This window comes from Struthio camelus, chromosome 5 (genome assembly GCF_040807025.1).
Source record: "Struthio camelus isolate bStrCam1 chromosome 5, bStrCam1.hap1, whole genome shotgun sequence".
Lineage (NCBI taxonomy): Eukaryota > Metazoa > Chordata > Aves > Struthioniformes > Struthionidae > Struthio > Struthio camelus.
The window spans coordinates 38,149,765-38,165,843 of record NC_090946.1 but is presented as its reverse complement, the minus strand read 5'-3'; the positions used below and the strand labels follow the sequence as shown (position 1 = coordinate 38,165,843).

At 41.8% G+C, this 16,079-nt stretch overlaps 1 protein-coding gene across 13 annotated transcripts in view; it reads right to left on the bottom strand.

The window, feature by feature from the left end:
* The window catches only part of TSPAN18 (tetraspanin 18), a 132,735-nt gene that overhangs the window by 58,356 nt on the left and 58,300 nt on the right, over positions 1–16,079 (bottom strand). For all 13 annotated transcript variants that reach the window (XM_068945572.1, XM_068945576.1, XM_068945579.1 and 10 more), the window contains one exon: positions 857–987. The gene's annotated coding sequence lies outside the window, so the exon portion shown is untranslated. The remainder of the gene's footprint in view (positions 1–856; positions 988–16,079) is intronic.

The window sequence follows — 16,079 nt, the reverse complement described above, 5'->3', positions numbered from 1 at the left end:
AGTACTGACAGATAAGTTACACTCGTGCACACACGCTTGCAACTGATGTCTGGTTTAACACAATACAGCCCTAAGCTTTCATAATACAGCATGGGAAACAGAATCCGCCTGTCGCCTACTACTAATTGCATCTGCGGTGGTCAGGGGTTGAAAGAGAAGTAAGCAGATTAATTCTATTAGGCTGTGGAATAGTATCCCAAGGGGATGACGGAAAATCACATCATTTAAAACAGGACTGGTACACAGTGCAGGGAACAATGTTACATACTAGTAGGGGATTAAGGGTTTGGACTAAGGGCCTCATCTTTTCTAGATCTGGTTTCCATGAGTCATTGCAATTAGAACTACGGGGCTTTTCTGTTTGGTTTTGTCCATTTTTGGTTGACCTGAAACATCTTGTCCTATCAAAACCTGAACGTTTTCTTTCACTTCTTACTTAACCCCTTTCCCCCATACACACTTCTTTCTTCCTTTTCTTAATAAGCTTTCTTTTAAAATTAAGATAATTTTCAAAATGGAATTATTTCAGAATAAGATGTTTAAGTATTTCTTTACTAATATCTTATATGTAACATTTTCCTTTTTCATCATACTTGCCCCACACTTTTTGCCTATATTTGACTCAACTGTGTGATTAGTCTTGATCTTTGGAAAGGACATTTTTGCTGAAAAAATTTCCTGTGCTGTAAACACAACGCAATGTTTCACCCCCTACAGATATGGCAGGCAGAGGGGACAAAGTCTCCCTTGAGACAAATGAATGGAAAAAAAACTGCTCAGAGCACTGCAGCAAGCCATAGCAAGACCATAACCCAGCACCATCAGTCTGGAGCATTAGCTGCACTGTCCACCTTACCTCTGTGCTACTTTGAGGGGACAGGCCTTCAGAGAAATACTTGCTGTCCTCAAGAAGTCAAGTTGTATTAAATGCGCATGAGTCAAGATCCTTGGTTCGGGTCTCTGACACAGTGATCCAGTCTGGTCAACCTGTCAGAAACAACAACAAATACATAAGACAAAATATGCAAATATGCATACCTGAACACTGGGCCTGAGAAGCTTGTGACCTTGCTTCTAATCACTTCTGCTTACACAGGTGAAGATCAACTGTTTTTTGCACACCTGATTGACGTCAGGGGAAATATGTGGCAGAAGTCCTGAAGACTCTGGCAAGGCCTCGATTGAAGGCAAAATCTTCCTCTTCACTTTCCAGTCTATCTAGACTGTCCAGAAAAGGAATTTTGACCAGAAGGCAGCAGGAGGAATAGGAATATTTCCAGAAGAACAACAGAGGAGCAACAGAGTTGCTCTACATCTTCTCCTACTGCTCTAGCTGTATAGCAACCTCCATGCAGGTGGCAGCAGAGTGTTATATGGCTAGTAAATTTGTGGGTACCCAGAAAGGTTTCAATGCCAGGTAGGGCACTGGAACAGAAAGGACCAGATTTTCAATACATAGCAAGGAAGAGGCACAATTTGATAACAGCCTGGATGCAAAGTATTTCAGACTGCAAAATTGGGATTGCTGAGGCCTGCTGTCCTCTATAATGGGAGAAGGTCAGAAACATAGCAGAAGATTTAGAGGACTGATAAAGAGTTCTTTTGTAGCAACAGTACAACTTGAATTGTTAGTGCCAGGTGTTCGAACAGTTCAGAAGGAGGGAGGCAGGCCGTACAGGAAAAGAAAGGTGAATCCCTTAAATAAATGAGTCACTTAAGCACTAGCTACAGAACAGAAAGAGAAAGGCTTTCAGAGGAGAGTCTTGAAGAAAGACAGGAGAGGAAAGGAACACTAGAAGGAGATGCTGAGTCCCTTGAAGGTAAGTTCTAGACCGGAAAAGGATGGAGAAGTGGATAAAAAAACCTACAGGTAGTTAAATATTTAAAACATACATGCACACACATCCTGTATTGTATGCAGCAAATATGCACACTGTTCGTTTATTGTGTCGATGTTGGAGCATGACTATATGCCGAGTGAAGGGAGCCAAAAAGGTTGAGGATGAAAAACAGGGCAAGGTGATGTAGCTGAGAGGCAGGTAAGGGTGGGATAAAGATACCAACATGAGCAAGGAGGAGAAGGTTTCAGTAGGAGAAGCTCAAATGGTGAAAGCAGCGAGAAAGCAAAAGAACATAAATCAGAGCCTGGAAAAAGGCAGGAAAGGCCAGCACGAAGGGAGGATGGATCATGCCACATCTTGTCAGTTCCTCCCTTGCAGAAGTCAGCCAGACCCTGGGCAGAGAGAGGAGGAGCCAGCGCTTAACAGAACAATCTCTCCGTAACTGCTCCTCTCCAGAGAGCAGCACCAAGTCTGGATCTCATTCCCTCTGACAGCTCCAATTCAGATATGAAGCTGGCGCCACACAAATCTATTTCATAGCATTGCTGCTCTCCTCTCCGTCCTGGTTTACCTTGCTTCTTTGCTCTCTTTTTAAAAATAACTAAAAACCTCCCCCATGACTAGTCCCTCCAGCATCCTGAATCCAAAGCCAACTGTCCACATGCACAACATCTGGAGCATCACTCCCTTCTCTGCATCACAGAGCTGAATTAACTCCTCCAGGGTCAAAAAGAAAAGCTGAGGGACAAGGTCCTTTCAGCATCTCCATCCAGCAGCCCTGTGAGACACAGAGACAGAGCAGCAGCTAAACATCTCAAGCCTCCCTGCCCTGCCCTGCTTTCTGCAGGAGCCAATCATATTGAACTGGTCTAGCGTTTATTTGGCTATCCAGCAGAATATACCACTACTTATAGGCTAGGCAGTGCTAGTGTCACACCAGGCCACATGAGAGGAAATCCCTGCCACGTACTGGCATCAGCCTCCTGCCAGCAGCTCCTTGCTCTCCTTCAGAGAAGTGCTATTTCACACATCCCCAGGGAAAGCATGGGGCTCAGTCTGACATGGGGGCACTCTATACTGAACCCACTCCGAGAGACACAGTTTAGTAGCACCCTGCAGCGTTCACTTTACATGCACTGGAAGAGCGGCATGGTCTAGTGAGCAGAGCAGGGGCTCACCAAACACGTACTCGAGTAGAGGTTGTAGAGGTTCTCCTTGCCCTTGTCCCCAGTGGATTCACACATTTTCAGCTGAGCTGCTCCTGATGCCTGTGTCTGTTTGCAAGCTTCTGCCCTGCTCGACACAATGCAGCATATTTCAAACACACGCATCCAGGACACATCTTGGTTTCTTTACAGGGGAAGGGCAAGTATCTGAGAGGTGCAAATGCTTGCTTGTAGAAAACACATATGTCCATACTTTTGCACAGATAGAAGTGTCTGCTGCCTAGCAGAAATCTAACCCATTGAACTTAGTCATAGCCCTTGAGATATGCAGTCCTGGACAGTCATTTCCAGCCTTTGGCAAAGGGATGGGGGGGGGCGGGGGGTAGAGATTAATTTATTCAGATTTGAAAAGTGCTCTGAAACCATGAGATGGGAAGGTGACACAGGTAGGTGCACAAATTGCCATAAGTCATCAAAATTCTGATTCAATGGCATTTTTAGCACCAATTTTCCTTTTCCATTATGGAACAGTGCTGCCCTTGTAGGCAAAAATCATCCATTCCCTGTTACTATTTCAGGTGATGTACCACTGTAATCAGAAGCAGAGAGCTCTAATATATTTACAGTCGCTAATATTATATTTTATCTTGTGTGCATATGTGCTCAAATGAGAGATTTCAATCATGCGCATTCAAGGAACATTAAGAAACAGAAGATATCTTAGGTCACCTAAATCCTCCTCTCCAGTGGAGGATCATGTCTTTCCTTTTCCCCCATCCCCCTTAGTTTTTGTCTAATCCAATTCAGACTGTCTCAAGCACCAGGAATATCCTTCTTTCTCTCAGCAGACCTCAGAAAAGCCTGACAAAGAGCTGTCTTCAAGACTTGCTACCTGCCTAAACAACCTGATTTTTTTTTTAAATTAACATGATTCCTTAATGTCTGACTGGAAGAAAAGCAGCAGCATGTGTGAAAAGTGAATAAGGAAAATAAAAAACAAGGAGCTTTTCCAAGACTAACTCAGAAGGACAGACAGGGTGGTAGCACTATGGCACCCAATCAAAGAGAGGAGAAAGGAGCAGTTTTCTCCTCCCTCCGGTCATCCCTCCTTTAGCCCCCATAGGTAAAAAGGAGAGTAGGAGACTCAGATGTCCCAGTAGATCATCTGAGCTCAATATGTTTTTAATATGAAAACAAAAATAAACAAAAGCTTAATGCAGAAATTCTCCTGATTAGTTGCCCTGGTTTTATATTCTCTCTAATTACTACTGGCTACCATTGGAGGTAAGACCCTGGATTAGAGAAGATCTGACGCAGCACAGCGGTTCTTGGGTGTCTACAACACTGCTCTAAGGCTTTGGATCGTGATTTCGGTTTGATTTAGGGAATACAACACTCATCTGAAATAAGGGTTTTACTTTCTTTTAATATAACTCTGACCAAAGCTTCCTCTCCACTTCATTATTTGTTCACTGTGGGGCACCAATAGTGCTATTTTTTGCAAAGGACTTTTTTTTTCCCCCCATTCCTGTATACTTCTACATACACATGCTTGTATAAAACCACTTAATCAGCATAAGGAACAAGAGTCTGGACTATATACCGACACAGAGATGAGGAGGAACACAGAAGTGTTCACATTTAACATTTTATAAATTATGGGTAACACCAAAATAGATGCAAAACAAGCCAATTCCTCATTCTATTTTACACTTACCACAACACAAATCTTTGTGCATTAAATACAACTGAAAGGGAGCTGCGGAGTTGGCATTAACTTGACAGATGCTGAGATGAATTGCACCAGGCAGGAATATCGCAGCTGAAAGTGCATATTAAAAAGGCATCTGCTTATTGTTTGATATGTGTATTTATCTACATAGACAGCTCACTGACAAGCTGAAAGGTTGGAGAGGGTGGTGTAGGCTGGCATCTTTAATCTTCAGCAGGCATTCGGCATGCACTTTGGCACCCTTTGGTTGTGTCACCAGCTTCCGTTTTACTGCTGAGCGGTGGCAAAAGGGGGGAGCTGGGAAGGGAAGAAGGGTGCCTCTAGATGTGTAGACTTGGCTCCCCGCCAGGAGTTTACCATCAGCATACAAAGCAAAGCTTCCAAGTTTAGCCTCCACAGTCACGCTGCCCCTAGGGCTCACACTCCAGCTTCTGGGGCCTCGATGCCTTTGATATAGACATGAGACGAGTCCCTCAAAAGCAAGTCAAGCACAGCTCCTTGTGCATAAAAAGAGATCTTCTTTAACAAGAGAGAAAATTAATTAAGTGGGTAAAATCCCACAGGTTGGAACAGCAGCTGAGGAATTATCTTTCTATCAGGTTGGTAATGAGGAATAAAAAAACCTCACACAGACTTCAATAGCTTTATATGGGCTCTCTAGCATTCCAGATCAGAAGCAAGGCTTGGCATTCCCAGGAGCACCAGATGCAGCTCCAGTTACAGGCCAGACCCTGGGCAAACCACAGCTTGCCCTGCCGAAAACAATATTGAGAAGATGCCTGAAAATGAAAGCTACATAGCTATCTAGCAGAAAAACTCTTTCCCACAGAACTTATGCCCAGGGAGACTGTAGGTCATAACATCCAATGCCCCAGAGTGATCTGGCACACCTCTGACACCTGTGTTAAGAAGGGTGCGTGGGGGGATCTTTACCCAACATGCCGTGCCAGCACATGTCTAGGTGCGCATCAAATGACATGAGCAGATACTGACCAAATCCCCTTCTTTTACCCTACTGACCTCTCCACCAACACTACTGGCTGTTCACCATTACCACGCACAATTACTATTCTGTTCTACCAAAACAATGCAGATTATTTCCTATCCCATGCAATGGAAAAAAATATGATTAGAGTTCAACGACAAGAACAGCAAGCAGTGACGCATTAGTGTCAGTATTGCAGTAACCACTGCAATAGGGAATTGCTACAAACGAGAGTCGTCTTCCGAGCTGTGTCAAAGCTAATAAAAGCTACATTTCAGACATACAATAGCTTCCCCTGGCTACTAAGGTAAAGGAGTTCCTAAAAAAGAGTAAATCACTGGCAACCTTCCAAAAAGGTGCCTGCAGACATCTTCCTCTCTTCCTGTTACTATCTGTACCACAGCTGTCCCAGGAGGCCCCACAGAATAAAGCTTTTTACTGTGAACAGTATGAAAGAGCTCCCTGCCCCCAGAGTTGGCTGCCTAAACTGACAAAAAGCAGGAAAAAGGAACTATTAGTATTTCCCTTGTTACAGATGGGAAACAGAAATCCAAAGAGATAGAGGAAAAATCAGACAGGAAACCAGAGACAGAACCGGGAAGGGAATGTCTTCAGGCTGAAATCTATTCCATTAGCTTGGAGATGATTCCTCCTTCCGTTTTCATTCTCCTGTCTTTCCCTGAAAGCTGTTTCTTTTACAGCTTGCAAAGTTCATCCTCAAAAGTCAAGTCCACAACCTACTGTGGTTTCCCCTGTCAAATAAAGCAATGGTCAAAAAAGATCACTTCTCACTAAGATAGCTCTGGATTTCCTTCTCCTTCCTGTAAGACACAGCTAACTTTAGGAGAAATTCACCAGGAGCCAAATTGGGAACACTCCACTCACAGCCAAGGGCCGGCACACAAACCTTCACTAGGGATCCAAAACCCGCTTGTCTCCTGCATGCTCAACTACACTATTTGGGACCAAGAAGGTGACATACCTGTTGTTCTGATGGTCGCTTTTGATGTTGTTGGTTCTTTAACTCCAGCCTTTAGTTGGAACAACAGGGCACTTGAGCCTGGCAATAGGTTAAGATGTGCTTCTCATTTCCAGTGGGAGGCTTAGGGATTCAGTACAAAGAATTCTTAGCTGCTACCTAAAAACTGCCCCGAAGAGGCCAATTTTCCCTCTTTAAAATGAACAGCAAATGCTGGTATTTGCTGTTTCATATGGGTTTTTAACATGTCTAATTGTGGGGCATTCCACTGATCAGCTCAATTAGAACCATGCTAGTGCATGCCCTTCTAAAGCAGATGTTTCATATATTACCTGTGCGCTAACAATCAACACAGTTAATAATCCTACCAGATGAGATAATTATTTTGCAATTACATTGAAATGAAAGATACTTCTTGCAAAGGTTTCACTAATTACCCAGGCTTGCCAAAGGGTAAGGATAATAGAATATTTTCCTACCATCTCTGCCTCTCATTAATCCAGATGCCCTCCATGCCCTAAACATATTGGAAAAAGAAACTGATGGTACTTCCTGAGCAATAGGATTAAATTACCTACTCCGAGGGAGCAGGTCACCTAACAAAAGCATTTACATTATTAATAGCAATTTCCACTGATTTTACAACTTTTTCTTTAAATAAGCACCACTACTTCTCTCTGGTTTTAAATATCTGGGGTGCATAAACAATAACCTTCAGTCTCATTGTTTCTCAACTTACTCTTTCTTGTTTGACTCAGAAGTGAGGATTTCTGTCAGCCCGAACTGCTAATTTAGATTTCCTGCCTCTGCTCTTTCTCTTTCCCTTGGGGAAAGGGCTGGCTGGTCCCTGGGATACTGTGGCAGCACACTTGTGCTTTCACATTCAGAGCCTTCACTCTATTAGCTCTAATAATCTGGCTGTTTTGAATCATACTTTTCTAAGGTACCTACCTGTTGAATCTCTTTCCTCAGATTCACCTGAGCAGACGCATTGATATCTTTGGGCAGGATGTTCCCAGAATTCAGAAACATCCAACAGTGGAAAGCAAACAGGTGTTCAAGGCAGCATGCACTGTATACACAGCAAAGATGTGTGTATATTGCTAGCAATTCAAGCATCTGTTGGTAGAGAGGTTATTTCAGAAAGGCTTTGATTCCTACCTACAGAATTAGTGCCATTTGCTTGCTCCATGAGAGGTCCATGGGCTTCTTCATGTAGTCTTGATCTAAATATACTCTTAGGTATTATGCGTTTCTATACAATAAATATACATGAGATTTTGGTGCTTCCAAAGATTTCTAAGTTTAAAAAGCTAATATAAAATGGAGCTTTCTACAGACCTGCATAGCTCTTCAATTCTCTTTTGGAATGCATCATTAGTTTTGCATAGCTGATATCTCTGGTTTGTATCTTCTTCAGATCCTTTTTCTTTAAACAAACTCCAGATTTTTTTCCTCTCAAAACAAAACACGCCTCTTAAGATCTGATTGTTTTTCTTTAAAGACATAATAATTTTAAAGGACTTAGCAATAATATTTCAAGTGGGAAAAGCACACAAAAACCAATAATCAAATGGTAAAGACCAAGGAGAAAGCCATAGCTAGCCATTAATGGAAAAGTATACGCAATGCTGTTCCATTATCCTCTTGAAATGAAGACTAAAAGCTTGCAAAATTCCATTCCAGTGCCTGCAACTCAGTCTAAATCCTTCTGACCACAGTAACAAAGCTATTACATACCGTGTGCCTTGGCATTTTCATTATGTTCCAAACATCCAGCACATGCCTCAAAGGTTTCACCACAAATTTTTCACCCCTTCAGACTAACAAATCTTGTTATCAGCACATGAAATGAGATTGCAAAGCACAAAGGGAAAAGGAAGATGATTTTTCAAGGCACAGGGGCACATGAAGGTATAAGGAACACGGGAGTCAGGGAAGACACTTGGCACATGGAAGTCTAATTTTACTGACTTGGTCAGGAGTCATATTATCACTATGCAGAAGGCTTGCTCATGGAAGTAAACTGTAGTAGATGAAGAGTTAAGCCCTACAGAAATAGCTATTGCATTTTCAAGTACCAAGAATCAGAAGTAAGAACGTAAATATTCCTACCAACATAAATCTGGAAGGCCTTAAAAGAGTTTGCTCTGTCTGCACAACAGATAGGCGCCTATTCATCACAGAGAGCCATTTGGGAAAGTCAATAACGAGAAGGGATGAAGAATGTACACAGTTAGCCAAACAAATAGTAGCAGAAGATAAGGAAGCCCTCTATGTTAACAAGAGGCACAGGGGTACTTCCATTCTTTTCTTCTTATCCTCTCATTAGAAATAAAAATAGAAATTACGATATTTTAAGGGCTATGGATTCCCCCCTCCCCTTTTTACTCCCTTATTTGCTTAACAAAATGAGACACTTTCTGATCACCAATCCTTCAGGAAGGAGCAAATCTAAAAAAGGTTGAGAGTTCTCATTGGTCCAAAAGAAACATAACTACCAGTAAAAGCAGTAGCAATTCCAGCACATGGCAAAAATACAGAGGTAAGGTAATTTTTTCCTGAGCTAAGGCTCAGTTGTACAGCACCTTAAAGCAGTTTTGTGCTGCATGGCATTCAGTAAAATTATAGTACATTAGAAAGGATTGACTGGGGAGAGGAGAAGGCTGTTAATTTCGTTCCAAACATTTTCTCATGATGCTGCTCATGAGGACTCATGCCAGCTTTCATTACCAGAGCACGTTCCCTATTTGCAATTGTTTTTTTTAATCAGCCTCTTTTTTTCCCAGTTCATCCCATTGGTTTTCTGTTCTGTCCCTCTCACTCAACAGCTTTAAACAACTAGTAATCGAAAGCAGGATAGCATAACGGAAGTCCCAGGCGTGGAATCGGTTGGGCAGTTTAGTTTAAGGACTGTTTTTGTTATTACAAAGTGTAGGCAGAACAAAACACTCCACAGGTTCCGCAGCAATGCTAGATAAAGCTAGTTCCCAAAGGGCTTCCCAAAGCCCAAGAAGTAGGACACTGCCCCACTGAAGGCTTCAGAAAGCAAGTTCTCTGGCTCACTGTCACAGCATATTAGCAAAGGAACATTGCTTCCTCTCTTTCTCATACAGTTATGAAAACGTAAAAAGACGTTTTCATTGGTAAAAACACTAAACTGTCAGAGAATATTTTTGGAGGATACTGTTAGCCAGTTAGTGAAGGAGCACTTTGAGCCTGCTGAACACAACAGGGGGAGGGACAATCAAGGGAAACGATGATTCCTTTGAAATTGAGGGCAAAACTCCCTTTGGCTGCAACAGAAGTACAACCACATCCTGAATGGATGCATGTTGAAAAGCTTCACTGTGAAGGACAGTGTTTTCAGAAGTGGTCAGTGTTTTGAGGATCCATCTATAAAAACATCTCAGGCCAGGCATCCCAGACTATGCTTAGTACTTTCTGAAAACCTAGCCCCTGCAAAGTTATTTCAAGTGGTGTACAAAAACCTGAAGCAATCCCAAAACTTCAGGCATCACTGAAAAGGTGGCACTTTTGCCTTCCTAATTTACCTAACAATTTTTAAAAGGTTTCCAAAATAAAACACATGCCTGATTTTATTCTCTATGCTGCTCTTGGTGCCTGGGCATGTAATAGGCTGTGGAAGCCAAAATACAACTTTACATAAGCCTGTGCAGGAGTGAGGGTTTCTAGTTCTCAGGCTTGCTCCTGACAATGCACCTGCTCCTTGCTATTGTAGGGGCTACTCCTGGCAATCAAGACTGTGCAATCTGTTTTGCTGTTACAGAGTAGCCTGCAAGGATATTTCTTGAAAATGAGCATGGCCTTACTTTTGCCTGACCTTTCTCTCTTTTATTTTTTATTTCCGCTTCAACTTTTTTTCAGTATTTCAATAAATGGCACACCTGCACTTGAGCATTTTGCACCAGAGTAGAAAAAGTGAGACGGGGGAAAAAAAAAAACAAGAGACCAACATTAGCTATAAAAGACTTTGACTAAGAAAGGGTGTGAACTAAAATGAGCCTGTTGGCCTTAAGATCAACCACAGGAGCTTTTATGAGCACTTAGCTTTAGACAGAACCATTGCACAAGGGCCTAGAGGAGGCAGAATCTAGGCTAATTAGGCAGGGATTGCGCTCAGCAAACCACACGACGCGAGAACTATCAGCTGCACAATAGCTCTCGACTGAATTATTTGCTTTGGACTCTCAGGCACACAAGCGCATAAAAATGCTCCCAGTAGTATCAGCACAGTTATGGTTTAGCCACTAAGAGAGAATTTCTTACTTTATACAGCTATATTCCATCCTGGATGGAACTAGGAAAGGCCTTCAGAAAGTGGCTCCTAAATACAGTAAGCCAAAGAAAGCTCCTCCAGGGGGGCAATCTTTGTCCCCTTTGGCTCACCTGGTGAAAGCTGCTGCTTATAACCCACGATTACTGAAATCAGCTCTAATATCTGTCTACCAATTGGCAAGAGGCAGCAGATCCAGACAGCTCAAGCTGGGATCATAAAGAAATAATTTCCACCAGCTGAAAAATGTTTTCTGGCACATAGGAAATCAGCCCAGCAACTGGGAAAAACGATGAAGCCTTAGGAGACTTTGCAAACCTTGCTCTTTTGCACACATGAAGCCCAAGCAGTACTGAATGGTTTAAGCCTTTGAGAGGTTTCCTAGCACTAATTCAGCTTCAGTCCAGCCAGGCAAAGAATCAAATGCTTCTTCTGAAGCACAAGCAACTCAGTCTCAAGATCGAGAGGTGTAGTAGACATATCCCCCACCCAAGCATGCCTCACAGTGAATTTGCCAGAGTTTCTGGGATACAATACAACACATGTTGCTAAAGCAATCAGCCCAAACCTACCTCTTGGCTACAACATAAAACGGTTGCATTTAAATGAAAGACGGGTGAGAAGGACAGACAAGGTCCAGGAACCAGCTATCATTATGGACAAAAATGAGAAGAGCAATATTATGGGACAAGGGTCTAGAACCAGAGGCCTCCTTCTCACATTTGGACTCATCCAGTGTCTAGCCTCAAGACCAAGACTGGTGGAGGAATCTTTTGGTCCACCATCAGCTTTTCTTCCTCAATACCTGCTTTGAATGGCTGGCATAGTGTCCTGCTCTTATCTATGGACAGGTGAGTTAGATTTCCTTCAGCCTTTCTGTCCCTGCAGCTTATGCTCAGTCAGCAGAGGGACTGTACCAGGAGTTAACTGAAAAAGAAGCAAGTCTAACAAAATAACTGTTATCTCCTCACCTAGCTTTCAACCAATATGACAAGAAAGCCCTCACTAAAAACAGCCACAAGCCAGCTCCTCTGTGTGCTCAGATAACGCTCAATAGGGCCCTTCTCCCAGGTATGGCTATTACTGAAGCACTGCAAACAGAAAATCCAAGGCAGACAAGTAGTTCTTCAAGGCAGATATTAAATGTTCATCTGTAATAAACACAATCCTGAGCCCCAGGGACCAATGAAAGGTGTAGGGAAACACAACGAACATAAATCCAGAGAGGCCAGATTCATATTGCCTTGCAGTATGATTATTTGAATATGTGAAGAAAACATTTTGGACACTTCAGTTCTTCAAGGACATTTTTCTCTTATTTCTGAACAGCATGAGAACATTCTTCTCACTGTTACTTCAGAAATGCATAAAAGAAATTCCAAGATGTCCTCTGCAAGATAAGATATCCTCAGCTTTCCAGTGCAATCCTTGGACTGAAATGTCTCCAAATGCACTAGCCTCTGATCCTTCCTGGAGTGGGGGTAGGGGCAATAGGCAAGGACAAGAGAAAAAGGGAAATGCAAAAGAACATACTAAAGATTAGGATACAGGAGAGGGACTGGCTACTGCTCATTTAGTGGCTCTGGCTTGTCCAGTTAAAAGTGTGCTGGATTTTATTTATCTATTGATCTTCTATTCACAGGATTGGAATTTCGAAGAGAACAGTGGGGTTCTAAGAACTCATCACACAAAAAATTTCCTAAAATCAGATTAGAGGAACACAAGTAAGGCAGAGGGCAGCCAGAACTTGATGACAGAGGTCACTATATGCAGCTTTCAAAGGAAATGCTTGTATCTGTTGACAATACACATGTAGATCTTTTTTAAATAATTGCTAATTTTCACATAGGGGAAAAATAAGTATGATAAAGATTAATATTTTAGTAATATAGTAAGAAGAAGAGTAAACACAGTAAAATTAAAAAAAAAAAGCACCTGAGTGAATAACTGAAACTTTAGAGCAAATTTGCTCATTTATGGTAATACCCACTGTGTATTAATATTTCCATAAATATTCTTGTAAATGAGATCACCAGCAGGAACTGAAACAATTCTTCTTAAACAAATACTGAGGAGAGGCTGCAGAATAAGAATTTTGTAATTCAATGCAAATATAGGATCTAGCTTCTTGCGTGAATATATTATACGCATTTAGTCAAGGAGCAGAAATACTGTTGTGTGACCTGTATGTCAAATCCAAACTGAATTGTGCAGCTGGAAGCTGAATACTTGAATTCCAGCTATTGAAAACTAACAAGGAATTGCTTGTAAACAATCATCAAACCAAGAAACAATCTATGTATAATTTGAAATAGCTCATGCAATTGAGAAGTCAATAAGCTATTTGGAGACAATTTGTCAACAGAAGAAATTACAGAGAAAATTATATTTTAAAATTGTTACAAATTATTCATGTAGCTATCACAAGAACATTTATGATTCATCGTGATGAGATAGAAGTAATTATATCAGGGGCTGAAAAGGCATTTTCTTTCATGTACTATATTCTGTAACGGATCAGGTGTATTAGGCTAATATTTTTAGTTACATTTCTGCTGACCCCCAAAGCATCAGCCATTAGTGAATGATGGGACTTAATGCCTAAGTAGCCTGATTTGCTCTCACCAAGTTTAAGCAAAATCGGACATCAATAAATCTGTACTTTAATGCAGCAATGACATTATTCAATCTCGTTCACGTGGATGGTCATAGCAAGTCATGATTTCGTTCGTTTGTTTTGTAGAAGAGTAATGACACCAGAACTCTACACACCAGAACTCTTTTTTATGCTTTAAAAATTCAAAGCTACCTGTTTTGCAACTATTTTCCAACTGAAAAGAAACCTTCATAGGGCCAGATTCTCCAAGAAGCCATAACAGTTGCAGGCTGGGATTCCAACGTGGACATGATGATCAGGAGAAGAAGGTAAGTAATCCTATTCTTTTTCTATACAGAGAAGTTAGGTCAATTATTTGCTGGATTTCCCACTATACTGCATGGAGAGGCAGCAAGCAGCTCCTAGGAGCCTTCCGTCCCCTAGGTCCTCAGCACCAATTCCCAATGGAAACCGCACTCCCTGAGCCTTCCAGTTCGTGAGGAAAACAGCAGTTTATGGGATGCAAGGACAGCTGGCCCTGTGCAAACGTGACAAGATCTAATCCAGGAGCAACAGGAAACCCATTTTAGAAGGTCCTGTTCTAGAGAAGAGAATTGCTGGACCCTCATACCTTGTAAAAGCATCAGGTTTCCTTGATCTCAGCCATAAAATGGAAGGAGCCAATGTTATTGTTTTGCAACATTTGAGAACAATTTTAGGGCCCTATTTCTCTCATTGGCTTTGAGTTTCATTTGCTTTATCATTTTCTCTATTGGCGTAACACTGGAGAGAGGTAAGTGACATGCTTTGTTTCATGCAGAAGCCTTTCTTCCCTTTCTCTTGATCTGGAATTAGAGCCCTGGGGTGCATGGTAGGGGAAGCACTAATCAAATTGACTGAACAACCAACCTGGCTATATCTTGGAAACCACAACAGAAGAAGGGAGGAACAACTATTTGAGGGGTTTGTTATTCTTCAGAGTCCTGTATCTTCATTCTGTCATGATTCCACTGACTGTCCCCTCCTAAAATGTTTACAATTCCCTCCTTGTTGCACCTTAGCAGTGCAACATCTCATCTCTACAACCTTCCATAAATTACACATTTTGGAAAATGTGGCAACCATGATACTTAGCATATTGCTTGTGTATTTCACAAATGGTCTCGAAAACTTCTACTGTTTGTTTCAGATCTGGCACAAGACCAGATTAAGAACCTGCTCTCAGGTGTAACGATAACTCCAGAAAAACAGTAGGACAGCCTAAGCAGACAGTCTTTGCTAAACACTGCTTTTCCTTTTAATTGTGCCTCTCCTGGTCTGCATGAGGTTCACTGGTAGCAAATGCTGCAACATAGGCAGATTATTCGTGTGGTATAATGAAGCATTCAAATAAGACTAATGTTTTTGGAATTGAGAGAGAAGGATGGGCAGAGAGAGAGAGAGAGAGAGAGAGAGAGAGAGAAAGGGTAATTGAAAAGGACAGGAGAAGGGTCACAAATATACTATACATTAAGATAGAGTCCAGCAATTTGGAAGTGGCTCTCCATAGCTGCTTAGTAAAGATTAATCACACTGCTGCCTGTACTCAGCCACAGCTGTGTGACACCCTTTCCCTGGACACTCTCTTCTCCTGTTTGGGGTACCAATCAAAGGTGATCCTTTGAAAATAAGTACCTCCTTTGGGTTTTTTTTTTTTTTTTTTTTAAACAAACAGACAGCTCCTCCTGAAGAAATGCTAGAGTATCACAATGACATGGTTTTCCAGTGTTTCACAGCGTGTTTAAAAAGGAAAGATGCAGCCAGGCTTGAATGCTTAGCCAGCTTGCCATGAGGAACTAGCCACACTTCTTGGGGTGACTTACATTAACTCCGTTCTTATTTCTTTCCCTGCTTCCCATAGAATAAAGTTGCAGTGCAACTGCCACACATCTCCCACCTGCAGAGGCCTGGGACAATTTGCCCTCAATTCCTCTAACTCTCCCAGCTCAGGAAGCAAGAGGACACGAGAAAGCTCCCAGCGTCATCCTTCTGATATCCTGAGTAACTTGCTCTGTTGAGGATACTGAGCCACCTCGTCAAGTTTTTGGGGCCTTGCAGGAAACGTATATTAAAATATTTTTATATATTTACTTTTAAAAAAGAAACTGTAACAAACAAGCAATGAAGAAACTCAGTTTCCTAAGAATTTTAGGACAGAGTCAAGTGAAGATTGAAAGAGACTAACAAGTTTATTACCTCTCCTCCCACTAACAAACCCTTACCTGTCCCAGCTCCACAACTACATATTCTCCAGCAAACGGCCTAAGCGATTAACATAACTCAGCTAAACTCAGGGAAAGTGTTCTCAACGTGTTATTTATTTAGTTTTGAAGGCTGCCTCTATTCAGACATGAGAAACCACATTTATATGTTTAAAAGGCTGCCTCCCCAACAATATCGATAGGCCTAATAAAAGATACAACTTACCTTCCCTGTAAACTTTG